Raw genomic sequence first — 12,373 nt, 5'->3', positions numbered from 1 at the left:
GGAATGCAGAGCAGATCCCCCCCCCTTCCCCCAGAGGATGAGATAATGGTGGTCAGAAAGGGCCACTGGAATGGTCACGGGCAGAGTGGGCTCCTGCAGGCAGGCGAACTTTGCCACAAGAACTCTGCAAGCATGCTCCAGGAGGGATGAAATCCCAAGACGGCGAAAAGCACGCAGGATATGAAACGCAGGGAACCACACGGCCGGAGCCGGGAGCTCTGAAGCTTGACGGCAGTGACTTGAGTTCACATGCGACTCAGTCAGCTCTGTCTGTCAGGGGAGAAGGGGCATCTAGGACACTCAAGCTTCCCGAGTGTTGAGGGATTATTTCTTTCAGGTTCACAACCTACTCCCACTCTTTCATGGGGAAACGATACTCAGGTGGGATACTTTTCTCCAGTCTCCTTAGATGGAAAACTGCGACCCCCATACCATCGCCATGGCCATTGGGATGCACAGCATGATGTCACACCCTCTGGTCCCAACAGACCTGCTAAATGACCCCTGGGTGCCAAGACAGTGGAGTTCTTGCCTTTGTCCTGTTCCAGTTCTCCTGTGTTCTCACTTTCCAGCAGCCTTCAGCTCCGCATTCTTGTAATACATCTTGGGTTACCCCACAGGCAGATGGGCAGGAAATATGGGAGAGGAGGTGGTTTCTTTGGGAGGTAGTCCTGGAAGCACCCAATGAGTCAGAAAGGCAAAAGAAGGCGACACAGGTGCACTGAAGAGCACCTGGGGTCCCCGGGTAATGCAAACAGCTACTAAGTTCATATGGTTGGCTGCTAACTGACAAGTTAGAGGTACAAGTGTACCCGGAGCTGCCTCGGAATATAGTCGGGGCCACCTCATTCTGATAAACTGGCCATTGAGAGCTCTCTGGAGCATTGCTCTACTCTGACACACGTGGGGCACCAGGAGCTGGAATCAAGCCCACCCTAACTGATTAAGGAGCAGTTACCACTGAGGACAGCCAGGATTCCGTCCCACGGGGGCCCCGGGACACTATGGAGAGCTGTCTCATATGAGGGACAGAAACCCAGATCGTCTCCACCACATTCTGTCCATCAAGCTTTGTGGCAACATCTCTGAATGTTCCGACATCTCCAGAAGCCTACAGATGTTTGTAGCAAGACGCCATCAGACCAGACGGGAAGGTGTGTGCAAAGGGGCAAGGAGGTCTGGTGGTATGGGGGGTGGGGTTAAAGTGCTTGGCTGCTAAACGAAAGCATTTCAAACCTGCCAGTCGCTCTGGCGGATGTGGGAGAAAGACGCAGCAGTCTGCCCCCAGGAAGAGGCGCAGCCTTAGAAGCTCCACAAGGCAGCTGTCCTCTGGCCTGCAGGGGTGCTATGAGCTGGACTGGACTCAGCAACAGTGGGTTTGGTTTGGTTTGGTTTGGTTTGGTTTGGTTTGGTTTGGTTTGGTTTGGTTTGGTTTGGTTTGGTTTGGTTTGGTATGGTTTGGTTGGGTTTGGGTTTGGGTTTGGGTTTGGGTTTGGTTGGTTTGGGTTAGGTTTGGTTTGATTTGGTTTGGTTTGGTTTGGGCTTGATTTGGGTTTGGTTTGGTTTGGTTTGGTTTGGTTTGGGTTGGGTTGGGTTGGGTTGGGTTGGGTTGGGGTTGGGGTTGGGGTTGGGGTTTGGGTTGAGTTGGGTTGGGTTGGGTTGGATTGGGTTGAGTTCAATTGGTTTGGGTTAGGTTGGTTTGGTTTGGGTTTGGGTTTGGGTTTGGGTTGATTTAGGTTGGGGTGGGTTGGGTTGGGTTGGGTTGGTTTGGGTTGGGTTTGGTTTGGTTTGGATGCCAAGGGGATGTAGGCATGGGCACAGAAAGCAGCTCTTACTGTGTGGTGCACAAGTCCCTGCCTGGAGCAGGCCCTCCACACCTTCCTCATGGCCTCACACATCACAGAATGTAGGTGTAATGAAAGAAAACTAGATTTATGGGTGTAAGTTTGAGTAAAAGCTGCCTTTCGTAATAACTAAGAGCTCTTTACTTTCTGCTTCCTTCCTGGCTTTTGATTAACATTTTTTTAAAGGTACTTCAAGGCATCTGGCAGTAAGTTTTTTAAAGCTCTAATTAAATTAATATTTGAAGCGGAGTCTGCTAAATGGCAGTTTGGGCTAAACAAGCTCCACCAGAGACAAAAAGTAACTTATTTGTGTAACTTCAAGTACTGGGGACTAGCCAGAAAAAGCTAGTGTGCAGGATGAGGGGACAATATTCCAAAAAGAACATGTGGGAGAAAGGGGGAAGCTGAGGCGAGCCAGGCGCCTGGCTTCTGCACTCAGAGGCAAAGGGGAAACTGCGGGCAGTGGCTGGCAGGAGTCCAGCTACCCCATCAGGAGAAACTAAGACAGATCCCCTCCCTCACCATCTATGAGGAATGGGCCGTGGTCAGGATGGAACGCTGTGCTGGAAGGAAAGAGGGGTGCACGCAAACCCTCAAAACAGACATGTGAAGAAGGTTGGTGCAGACAATCTGTTATGGATTGAATTCAGTCCCTCCCAAAATGATGTTGATGTCCTAACTCTTGTGTATATGACCATGACCTTGAGTAGCACGGATCCTCACTTTGGTCCCATCTGAGAAGGGTCTCGTCAAAAGAGTCGACTCCCTCTCAGGGAAAGACACCTTGTGAGGACATATCTACCAGCCAAGGGACACCAAGAGTCACTGGCAGACAACAGAAACCAGGAGAGAAATCTGACTGAATTGACTTGGCCAAGACCCTGGCAGGACTTCCAGCCCCTGTAAACATGAGAAGATGAAATTCCATTCTTAAAGTCATCATCTGCAGTATTTTTCCTTTTTGTCACAGTACCCCCAAGGAACAAAGAAGCAACCCTCGACTTATTGAAGGAAATCTATCAAGTTCAAGAACAACCAGGACAAAAACCCAGGTGTCTTCACTCGAACATGGCCAAAATTACCCAACCAACACTCAGCCTTCCAGAGGCAAAGCCAAGAAGAAGATGTGAATTCCAGGAGCATTAGGGCATCCCAGCCACAAGTGGCCATGTGTGATGTTCTGGAGGGTGATTCTGGGAAGAAGGGATGAAGGCCAAGCCAAAGAGTCAAAACCTCCAGTCATTACAGCAAAGCATCTGGCTGGTTGGCAAGGAAGAGACTGGCCTGAAGCTGGGGCAGGAGAGGTGACGAACTCACAAACCAAGGCTGAGGCTGGAGCTGGAGCTGAGAACCAGAAAGATTACGTGTGGGGACAGGGCAGGGAACACAGAGAGTGAAAGTGGGATGGCTGAGAGGCTGCATCGGCCTTGACAAGCCCATCACAGCTGCTGTGAGCTGCCATCAATGTGGTCCCCGACGCACGACAACGCAGTGAACAATGAAACAAAATGCTGCCCTGTCCTGCTTGGCACCACCCCTGTGATTGGCTGGGAATCAGACTGCTGCGAGCCATAGGATTTCCATTGCCTGGTTTTCGGAAGTACAACATCCGATCTTTCTTCTTAGTCTTAGGTTTTGGATATAGGTTAGGCTCTGTCATAACCTATACCCCGTTACAGCTGTGCGCAAGGCTCCACTGACAGATGGGTGGTGGCTGGCAGTAGGTGCACAGGTGAGGACCCAAACCTAGGTCTGCCGTATAGAAGGCAGGGTTAATACCTTGAACCACCAATGACTCAACATCACTGCTTAGACTCTGGCCAGTTCTTCCTTTTGCCATGCCTTCAGAGCTTGTGGTGTGGTGTGGAGCAGAAGAGGAAGGCAGAGACATCCATGCTACTCAAAGTCATGTTCATATAGACAAGAGTTAGCACATCAACATCACTTTTGGGTGGACTGAATTCTTGATGGCTCTTACAGCATCCCCTGACCTTCTTGGCTGGTTGCTCTTCTCTTTTCCAGTCGTGCCCAAATCCTGCTACACCCAAACCAGAGCTCAAGATTCCTCCACCACCCACACACACATTCACATAGTCATCAAGACCAAAGAGAAAGACCCAGAGAAGGGAGGCTGGGGAGAAGGAAAGGGCAGGGTAAAATCAAGAGGCTTTAGAATTCGAGAGGACTTGAGATGCCAGAGTGGAATGAAGACAAAAATAAGAGATCGTTTGAAGATGATGAGCCTGAGAAGTTGAGAAACCGCCGGCACTTAGAGGAAGCATGGAGCCATTAGAAAGAGGTGAGTGTTCGTTGCCGAGAGACGGCACTGCAGACCCACCCTCCACGTTTACATCCAGAACAAGATGGAGCAGATGCCTCATTTCTTAAGGCTGCCCTCTCTCCTGCCCACAACCCCCCATGTCTGTTACCTCTTACTGTAGTATCACTTGCACACACGAAGGCAGGTGTCCTGTACATTTGTTGTCTGGGGACAGAATCCCAAGGCTGGATCCTTGTGTGCATCAACTTCTCCAAGAGTAATTAAAGCAAGGGTTAGGGGATGCGAAGGGTGAACTGGGTTCCTGGAAGCTTGACAATGATGCGATTAAGATGAAATCCACATTGGGGGAAAAAAAAAAGCAATGCTGAATTTGGAAGGGTGGAGGAGCAAAATAAAGCCAACTGGAAATATGCTATCAATATGTCTGTTCTGGGGGGAGGGGTAGCTCCTTTGAACAAGGTCACTGTGACTCACATATTGCGCTATAATCATGTCCTGAAAGAGCTTCAGTAAATCTATCCACTCGTGAATGTCTAAATAATACAAACTTGGAAAGATCTGAAAAACAGCTAAGATGAATACTGACAGCCAAAGAAGAAAGTTGTTGAGACACTGGAAACTCATCAGATCATTTGGTGTTACTGGTCTGAACTAACATAAATGTGATATTTGGGGCCTTGGGAGGATGGCCCATCTCTGCTATACTGCTTGAAGTACGAAGATGCTCCCATCTACAGTCTGGTGAGCCAAGGAAGTAACAGAACCAAGCCCAGGAGTCCTTCTCAGGCGTGGCATTATGTTCACCGTTCCTCAGAGAATGAGCAATGGTTTGTGACAACTAGTGCTCAAATCTGGTGCCTGGAAGAGTCTTCCCTTAGAAGTATTGATGGCTTCAACCAAATAGATTGGCTTTGAACCCGGAAGAGAGGGTTGATGAAATGCCGCTCCATGCTAAGGGAAGACATGTGGGATGAATTGACTAAAGAGGGATGGAAAGTCGGAGAGTCCAGAAGGGAAGGGGAGAGGACTTAGGGAGATTAAAAAGAGAGAGAGCAGTCATTGATGAGATGCAGGGATTTTTATTTCAACTGCAAAGAAAGATCAACAAATTCTTCTGTTGATCACTTCCCTTCCAAGTGGAGATGGGATAATGGGACAGTGGCATAGAAGAATTGAAAAGAGGGGAAAGATCAATACTAGGGAGAAAGATTTGGGAGCGCAGGGTGGATGCCAAAAGAAAACCAGATGTCGTGAAGTAGAGTAGAATGCCTATAAATGTTTCTGATAGGAGACCTAGGTTCTGATCCCAGCTCTGTCACTAACTCCGGACAAGCCATCCCATTATTTTGAAACTCAGATAATATGCTCTCTGAGGTGGCTTCCCCACTCCACAGCCTTCGATTCACCATGCCAGTTATGAAATCAGACTTATGCAAATGAAACCTTCCAAATTGGAACATGTACTTAGCTTTTCGAAGTAGAAAAATGCTTGGAGGGAGAAAAAAAAAGTTCCATTCAACACTTGGCTAGCAGTATTTGTTCTGTAAAATAATTAGCAAGTAAGCATTATTGAACCGGGTTGTCATAGAAATATACCCGAAAGGGGGAAAAAAATAGGAGATTCCATTTTCTCTTGCATCAATCAGAAGAGGAACATATCCCATAGTTGAATGGTTAATAATGATAAATGCAGGATGAAAGAACCAATATCAGAAGAAAATAATGCTGGACTGGGGATTAGGAAATTTTAATTCTAGACCTAATTCGGCCACTTCCCAAATGTGGGCATGCCTTTTCCCTTCTGTGTCTCAATTTCATCATCTACCAATTGAAGACAGGCTGAACAGGGTCATAAAAGTCATGGAATTGAGCCTCCCACAGCATGGTCATCTAACTCCAATCACGAGAAAATTCTTCCTTCTTCACCAGAAGACTCTTTCTTCTCCCTGTAGGGTCCAACCAGGGAAACAAAAATCATATTTAAATATTTTTACAAGAAGGGATGCAGTGTAAGGAGCTGAAAGAATAGGTGATAGAGAGACTGCGAAGCCAAAATGGGGCAACCTAAACAGTAGCCACCACAGGCAGCCACCACCACCCTGGGCTGGAGGGACCCAAGGGAAAAGGGGATGATAACAGACCAGAGCCAGAGTCACCTGGTGGAAGTTGGAACCACTGCGAGTCCATCTGGTGCGAGCTGGAGATATGAAGGACTGGGAGTCTCCTGACTTATTTCCTCCCTCCCCTCTACTCTTCAGTCAGTCCTTCCATTGACTGGATCCAGGTAGAGACCAGTTGGCACAGGAGATTGGCAAATGCACAGAGCAGGAATTGTCGAGGAACAGGTCTGGGGACAAGCAGGCCAGGATTGGCATAGAACCGGACTCTCCTTTCTTAGAAATTCTGTCAGTCCAGCATCCACCTAAAGTTTAACTCATTATATATTCTATTCTGGTATCATTCTATTGTGCCTCAGTTTTTGTCCTTCCCCAGCCTAGCACTCAAATGTCCTGATCCAAATGATTTCCTCGTCTCCTTCATCATTCTGTTTGTTCCCTCTGTGAAATTCTTGGTATTCTCCCTAAAATGTGGCACCAAACTTAAACTCACTGCCATTGAGTCAATTCTGACTCACAGTGAACCTATAGGGTAGAGTAAGCTGTAAATTTTAACAGGAGCAGAAAGCCTCACCTTTCTCCCTCAGGGCAATTGGTGGGTTCAAACTACTGACCTTCTGAATAGCAGCCCAACTCATAATCCACTGTGCCACCAGAGTTCCTTAACATGTGCACCAGATGTCCTTAATGGCCAAATGTAGGGTGATCAGCTCACATACAAAAGCACTATCCCTTGCCATGTTGGAGTCACACATAAATACCCCACTGTTGACTCGGGGTGAGCTTGTGAACAAAACAAGGACCATATTTTTTTTTCTGTATGATGCAAGCCTTCCCTAACCTGTGTTACCAGGGTCATCTACACAATGGGAAAATACAGCCATTTAATTCCTTATCTAAACCACTAACCCCCTCTCTGAGCCCTCCCCCCACCAAAGATTAGACTAGGGCCAAGGATAGGGAGCTCTGTGACACTCCACTAGAGATTCCAAGTTAACTCAGAGCCTAAGTCAAGACTGACTGGGTAGGGTGGCCCCCATCAGCAGCAGAGCCACCTCACAGCAAGGGAATTATGCAAGACATCCTCAACACCTAAATCGCAGCATAGAGCATCTGGGGCAGTCCGTTCCCTTCACTTTGCACATAGAGCGCCTTATAGGGGAGCTCAGCTAACATTGGTTACTGTGTTAGTCTGGGTACATTAGAGAAACAAATCCACAGAAACTCATGTGTATAAAAGAGAGTTTTATATAAAGGGTAAGTGCACACCAAGAAAGCATCCCAACCCAGTGCTGCCCAAGCCCAAAGGTCCAACATTAGCCCATTTGTCTGACACCAATCCACAAAGTCCTCCTCCATCTCACAAAACACATGCAATCATGCTGACTGCAGGAGGAAAGCCGAGTCAGTGAATGTGTAAGCATCTCAGCGCTGGCAGGGATCTCCACACCCAGGGCTGCATCAGGGTAGATCCATGTGACTTCTCCTCAGGGATGTCTTGCAGGAAGTGAGCCTTGCCAGCTGAAGCAGGGAACTGGCTAAGGCAGCTGCACCCTGGTCCGACCATCAGAAAGCAAGAGACCCGAGAACTACAAAGGTGAGGCTCACTGAGCCATTTATATCTCCGCCCTTCAATTAACCCCACGTGTTTATCTATTGCCAGGTTGGTACAATAAGCTAACTACCTCAGTTACATTGAAGTGGGATGAAAGTTCTTGCTCCTACACCTAATGTAATTAAGAAGTTCACAAGGTTGTTTCAGCAGGGCATGATCTTAAAGAAGCCATGTTGGCTACGGTTGATCACTGATTTCTTCTTTAAACATTTATAAACATATCCCAGACCTTTGCTAGAAAGCAATAAAAACCTCACTGATTTCTTGCATATGAAATCCTCTGCTTCTTAGGAACAACAGCAGCAACACTGCCCATATCCAGTCTGTGGGTGTGCTCCCGTCTGAGTCAGTTACTGTGCCAGCCTGGCTGATAAACACATGTGGGGTCAATTGAAGGGCGGAGAGATAAATGGCTCAGTGAGTCTCGCCTTTCTAGTTCTCGGATCTCTTGATTTCTGATAGTCGGACCAGAGTGCAGCTGTCTTAGCCAGTTAGTTCCCTGCTTTAGCTGGCAAGGCTCACTTCCTGCAAGACATCCCTGAGGAGAAGCCACATGGACCTAACCCGATACAGCCCTGGGTGCTGAAGCACCCTGCCAGTGCTGAGATGTTTACACATTCACTGACATGGCTTTCCTCCTGCAGTCGGCATCATTGTGTGTGTTTGCTGAGATGGAAGAGGACTTTATGGATTGGTGTCTGACATATGGGTTAATGTTGGACTTGTGGGCTTGGGCAGCACTGAGTTGGGATGTTTTCTGAATATGCACTTAACCTTTGTATAAAACCCTCTCTTATACATGAGTTTCTGTGGATTTGTTTCTCTAAAGTACTAACACACCGCCCTCCTGCACACTGCGAGGCTCTAGTTGCTGCATAAACCTAATGGGAATACACTGACCCTTCGCATGCCCTTTCACTTAACTGTTGACTCAGGGTGAGCTCAGGGAAAACCATGGCTCATATATCATGTCCATATGACCCAAGTCTTCCCTAGAAGGATAGCCAGGCCTCAGGACCAGCCTGAACTGTCACTGAGGGGTGGCTACATCAGAGTCACCTGGGTCCCTGGAAGAGCAGCTCCTACATATCCCAGTCACATCCTATAGTCCCCAGAGTGAACGCCACAGGTGAGACCAGAAAACAAGTACAACCAGAGTCTCCCATCAGATGTGACCGATGCTCTTGGTGCTGCTTTGTCAGATATTTACAAATAACCCCTGGAACACTAGTGTGAGCCTTTTGCGTTTTCTTCTCCCTCTTCTTTCTCTTCCCCTCCCACTTCCCCAGGATCACCGGCTCTCTGAGTCAGTGCTATTAGCGTCACTCTCAATGCATTCGCTGCACAGGAAGCTGACCTGGGGGCAGCTCCTGAGGACAGAAGCGAAGGATTCAGAAGAAAAGCCTGATGGCCGCGTGGCCAGCATTACCTGCCTCTGTTTCCCACAAAAGATCTGGACTTAGAGGGAGCTTCTCTGAGGACACGCTGTCCACAAAGAAAGGATGGAGGGAAACTTCCCATCCCACCCACGCCTGCTTGGTTCAAGCAATGCTTCATGCGCTCAACCATGAATTCAAGTAACTCACCCTTCACCTGAAAGGATGATGTTCACAAACATTCTTGATCACCTGAAAGTCTTGGGATCTAGACCGCTGCTCTCTTCTATCTTCTCTCTCACTCCCAGGAACAAAGGAGCCTATTAATTAAAGGTGTGTGCCCGGATTTAGACATGCGAGTGCCCCCAGACACTGTCTCGTGTGGCAGAAAATTGGAACCCGTCTAAATAGACAACAAAAGAGGATTTTTTAAGTCCACTGTGGTACACCCGTACAATGTAGTACCGCGCCGCCACTACGGAAAGTCACGGGGTTGAGCAATAGATGGAACGGAGTTCACAGCAGTGAAAGGGAACAAGAAAAGTTCCTAAACAGAATGCCGTCCATAAACGGACATTTTTCCAAGATAGGTTAGCGGGGATCACAACGGATGGAATTACAATGGATTTAAATGGCTCTCTTCTTTTGGGCTTACACGCGTTTTCCAAACTTCTCTTCGGTGGTGTGCAATGCATCTGAAATAAGGGGGGGAAACAATAAAAGCTTATTTTTGCAAGAAAAGAAAGGAATAAAAAGGGAAAGTCCCCCCCCCCCCAAACACACACACTCCATGGAGGCCACCTTGGCACCGGAGACAAGCTTGCTTGAAGCCAGCAAAAAACAGTGGACATCCTGGCCCATCTTTCATTCCTCAGGATCAGGGGCCACTTCAGCCCAGAGAAAAAGGCTGCTCAGAGTCTGTGGGTTTTTAAAACAGAGCAGCAGCAGTCATGGGCGGCTGGGGGAGCACTTCACTCCCTCCCCCCAGCGGCTGAAGGTTTGCAGACAGCTCCCTTTCCATCCCACAAGAGACAGGCAGATGAGTCATAGCACTGACATGGATTCGGGGGTATTATTGTGTTAGCAGAAATGAATCTATTTTATTATCTGATTCTTGACACCTTACAAATAGATATCCTTTCCCCACAAGGCAAGCAATTCCTTTAAAAGACAAAAAAAGAAAGAATCTCATGCGCTGAGGTTACAAAATGACCAGCAAGAGTTAAAAACTCGTGTGTCCTGCAGGGCAGCCAGACCGAAAAAGATGTAGTGGGAATACTGAGGAAGGTGGCTTATACGCCTCAGACTCGAGATTCAAGCCTGTAAAGTCATTACCTTCTTCTAAAAATATACAGAGGAACTACAGAAGAAATCCTTTCGCCCTTTCTCTTCCCTAAGAGAGATTGTTGCCGTTGCTGTTTTTCTTTTTTCTTTTTTGAGACATGCACTAGGATTTGATTTGTGCAGGAGACCCCCCACTTCAGATTTCATCAAGTGTCAGTCGTGGGCTAGCTACTACTTTAAGGGCTTCCTTCTTGTGCACAGTTTTTTCCCAGCCGGGGAGGCCAGATCAGGCATGTTCTATGCGTGTTCCTCATTGAACACACGCGCGTGCTAGCAGCCACTTCCCTTTGTCTTGCTGTCCCATGGCAACAGATTGCATAGCATAGGAAACTGGAACGAGGACTTTATTTTGCTTGGATCTCTCTCCTCCATTGTTTCATTCCACATTCCTTTTTTTTTTTTTTTTACTGTCACTTGATGGGGATTTCATTGTCGTTGTCAATTTTCCATGCCTTCTTCCTTTTGGGCGAAATCTGTCATGACGGACTAATGATGTTGTTCTTGTGGAGTGCTGTTGACCTCACCCCTACGTGGCAGAGGGCAGCTGCCCCACGAGGCTTCCTGTCATTGCCGTGGGCTGTAATCGATCCTCGGGGGTTTTCTCCCATGCAGCAACTAGGTAGTTTCAAACTTTGGGTTTTTTAGTTAGCAGCCAAGTGAATACAAAAACACACCAACAGGCTCACTGTCACCTAGTTAATGCTGATGCACAGTGACCCTGAGGACAAAGTAGAACTGCCCCAGTGGGCTTCTGAAGCCGTAAATCTTTACAAGAGCAGAAAGGCACATCTTTCTCCAGATAAGTAGCTAGTGGATTCGACCTGCTGACCTTGGAGTTAGCAGTCCACTGTGTCACCCACTATGCCAGCAGGGCTCTCTTCCGTGGCTGGGTACAAGTGTATATAAAATAACAGGTTTGATTTAGCTAACAACTCACCTCACAAACTTTTTAGGGGAAGTTTGCCTAGTGCCCTCCTCACTTCGCCATTCTACCTACCCCCAGGCCCTGGTGGAGATCCGAAAGGCAGAAGTGGATCCGAGAGGCGCGCCCCTGATACTTCTCTCACAGTTGACCAAGTTCCAGTGCACGGACTTCCCATCTTCCTTAATTGCTCGTGGTGTTTCTGTCTCTCTCATCCTTCAGCTCACACCACCTGTCCGTTCCAAAACAATATGCAAGTACCAGGAAAGGAGGTCCGAGAGAGCAGAGCGAGTTTCCTGTTGTTCCACACTAGCTTTTAGAGGAAGTGGATGTCTTTCAATCCAATAAGCTCTGCTCTGGGACCCTATCGTTGTTGTGTGTCCTTACCACCGGGACATTGCACTCACGGCCCAAACTCATCTCCCAATTTTGCCCTGACTGCCTTCCCCACCCCCCATTTCAGGAAATGTGATTTGTCTAAATGGGATCCATTAGCTCCAAGAACTAAAGTTCTCTCCGCGATTGTGGCTGAGATTTATCAGACATTAATTGTGGGCCTAGCATTGGGCAATCATTTCCACACCCATTATTTCATTTACTCCTTACACCACCCTGGGAAGGAGCTGCCAACTGGGAGGAAACCCAGGGAGCTTAAGCCCCTGTCCAAAGTCAACACAGCGAGCTGGGGGCTCCTGACAACTCCATGGAAATCCACCGAACTTTCTCACTAAAGTTCATGTGTGTGGCCGTCCAGAGAACTTTCTGAAACCTGTGCACCTTCACGAAAGGCAGCTCCCAGGGAGCCAAGAAGCCAAAACTCACTAGAGACACTGCATTTTGAAAGTTAAGAGCAGGTCTAGATGAGATACTGTGA

The sequence above is a fragment of the Tenrec ecaudatus genome, chromosome 14 (assembly GCF_050624435.1).
Source record: "Tenrec ecaudatus isolate mTenEca1 chromosome 14, mTenEca1.hap1, whole genome shotgun sequence".
In the NCBI taxonomy this organism is placed as follows: domain Eukaryota; kingdom Metazoa; phylum Chordata; class Mammalia; order Afrosoricida; family Tenrecidae; genus Tenrec; species Tenrec ecaudatus.
The sequence above is the reverse complement of the archived record's forward strand: the minus strand, read 5'-3'. Positions refer to the sequence as shown.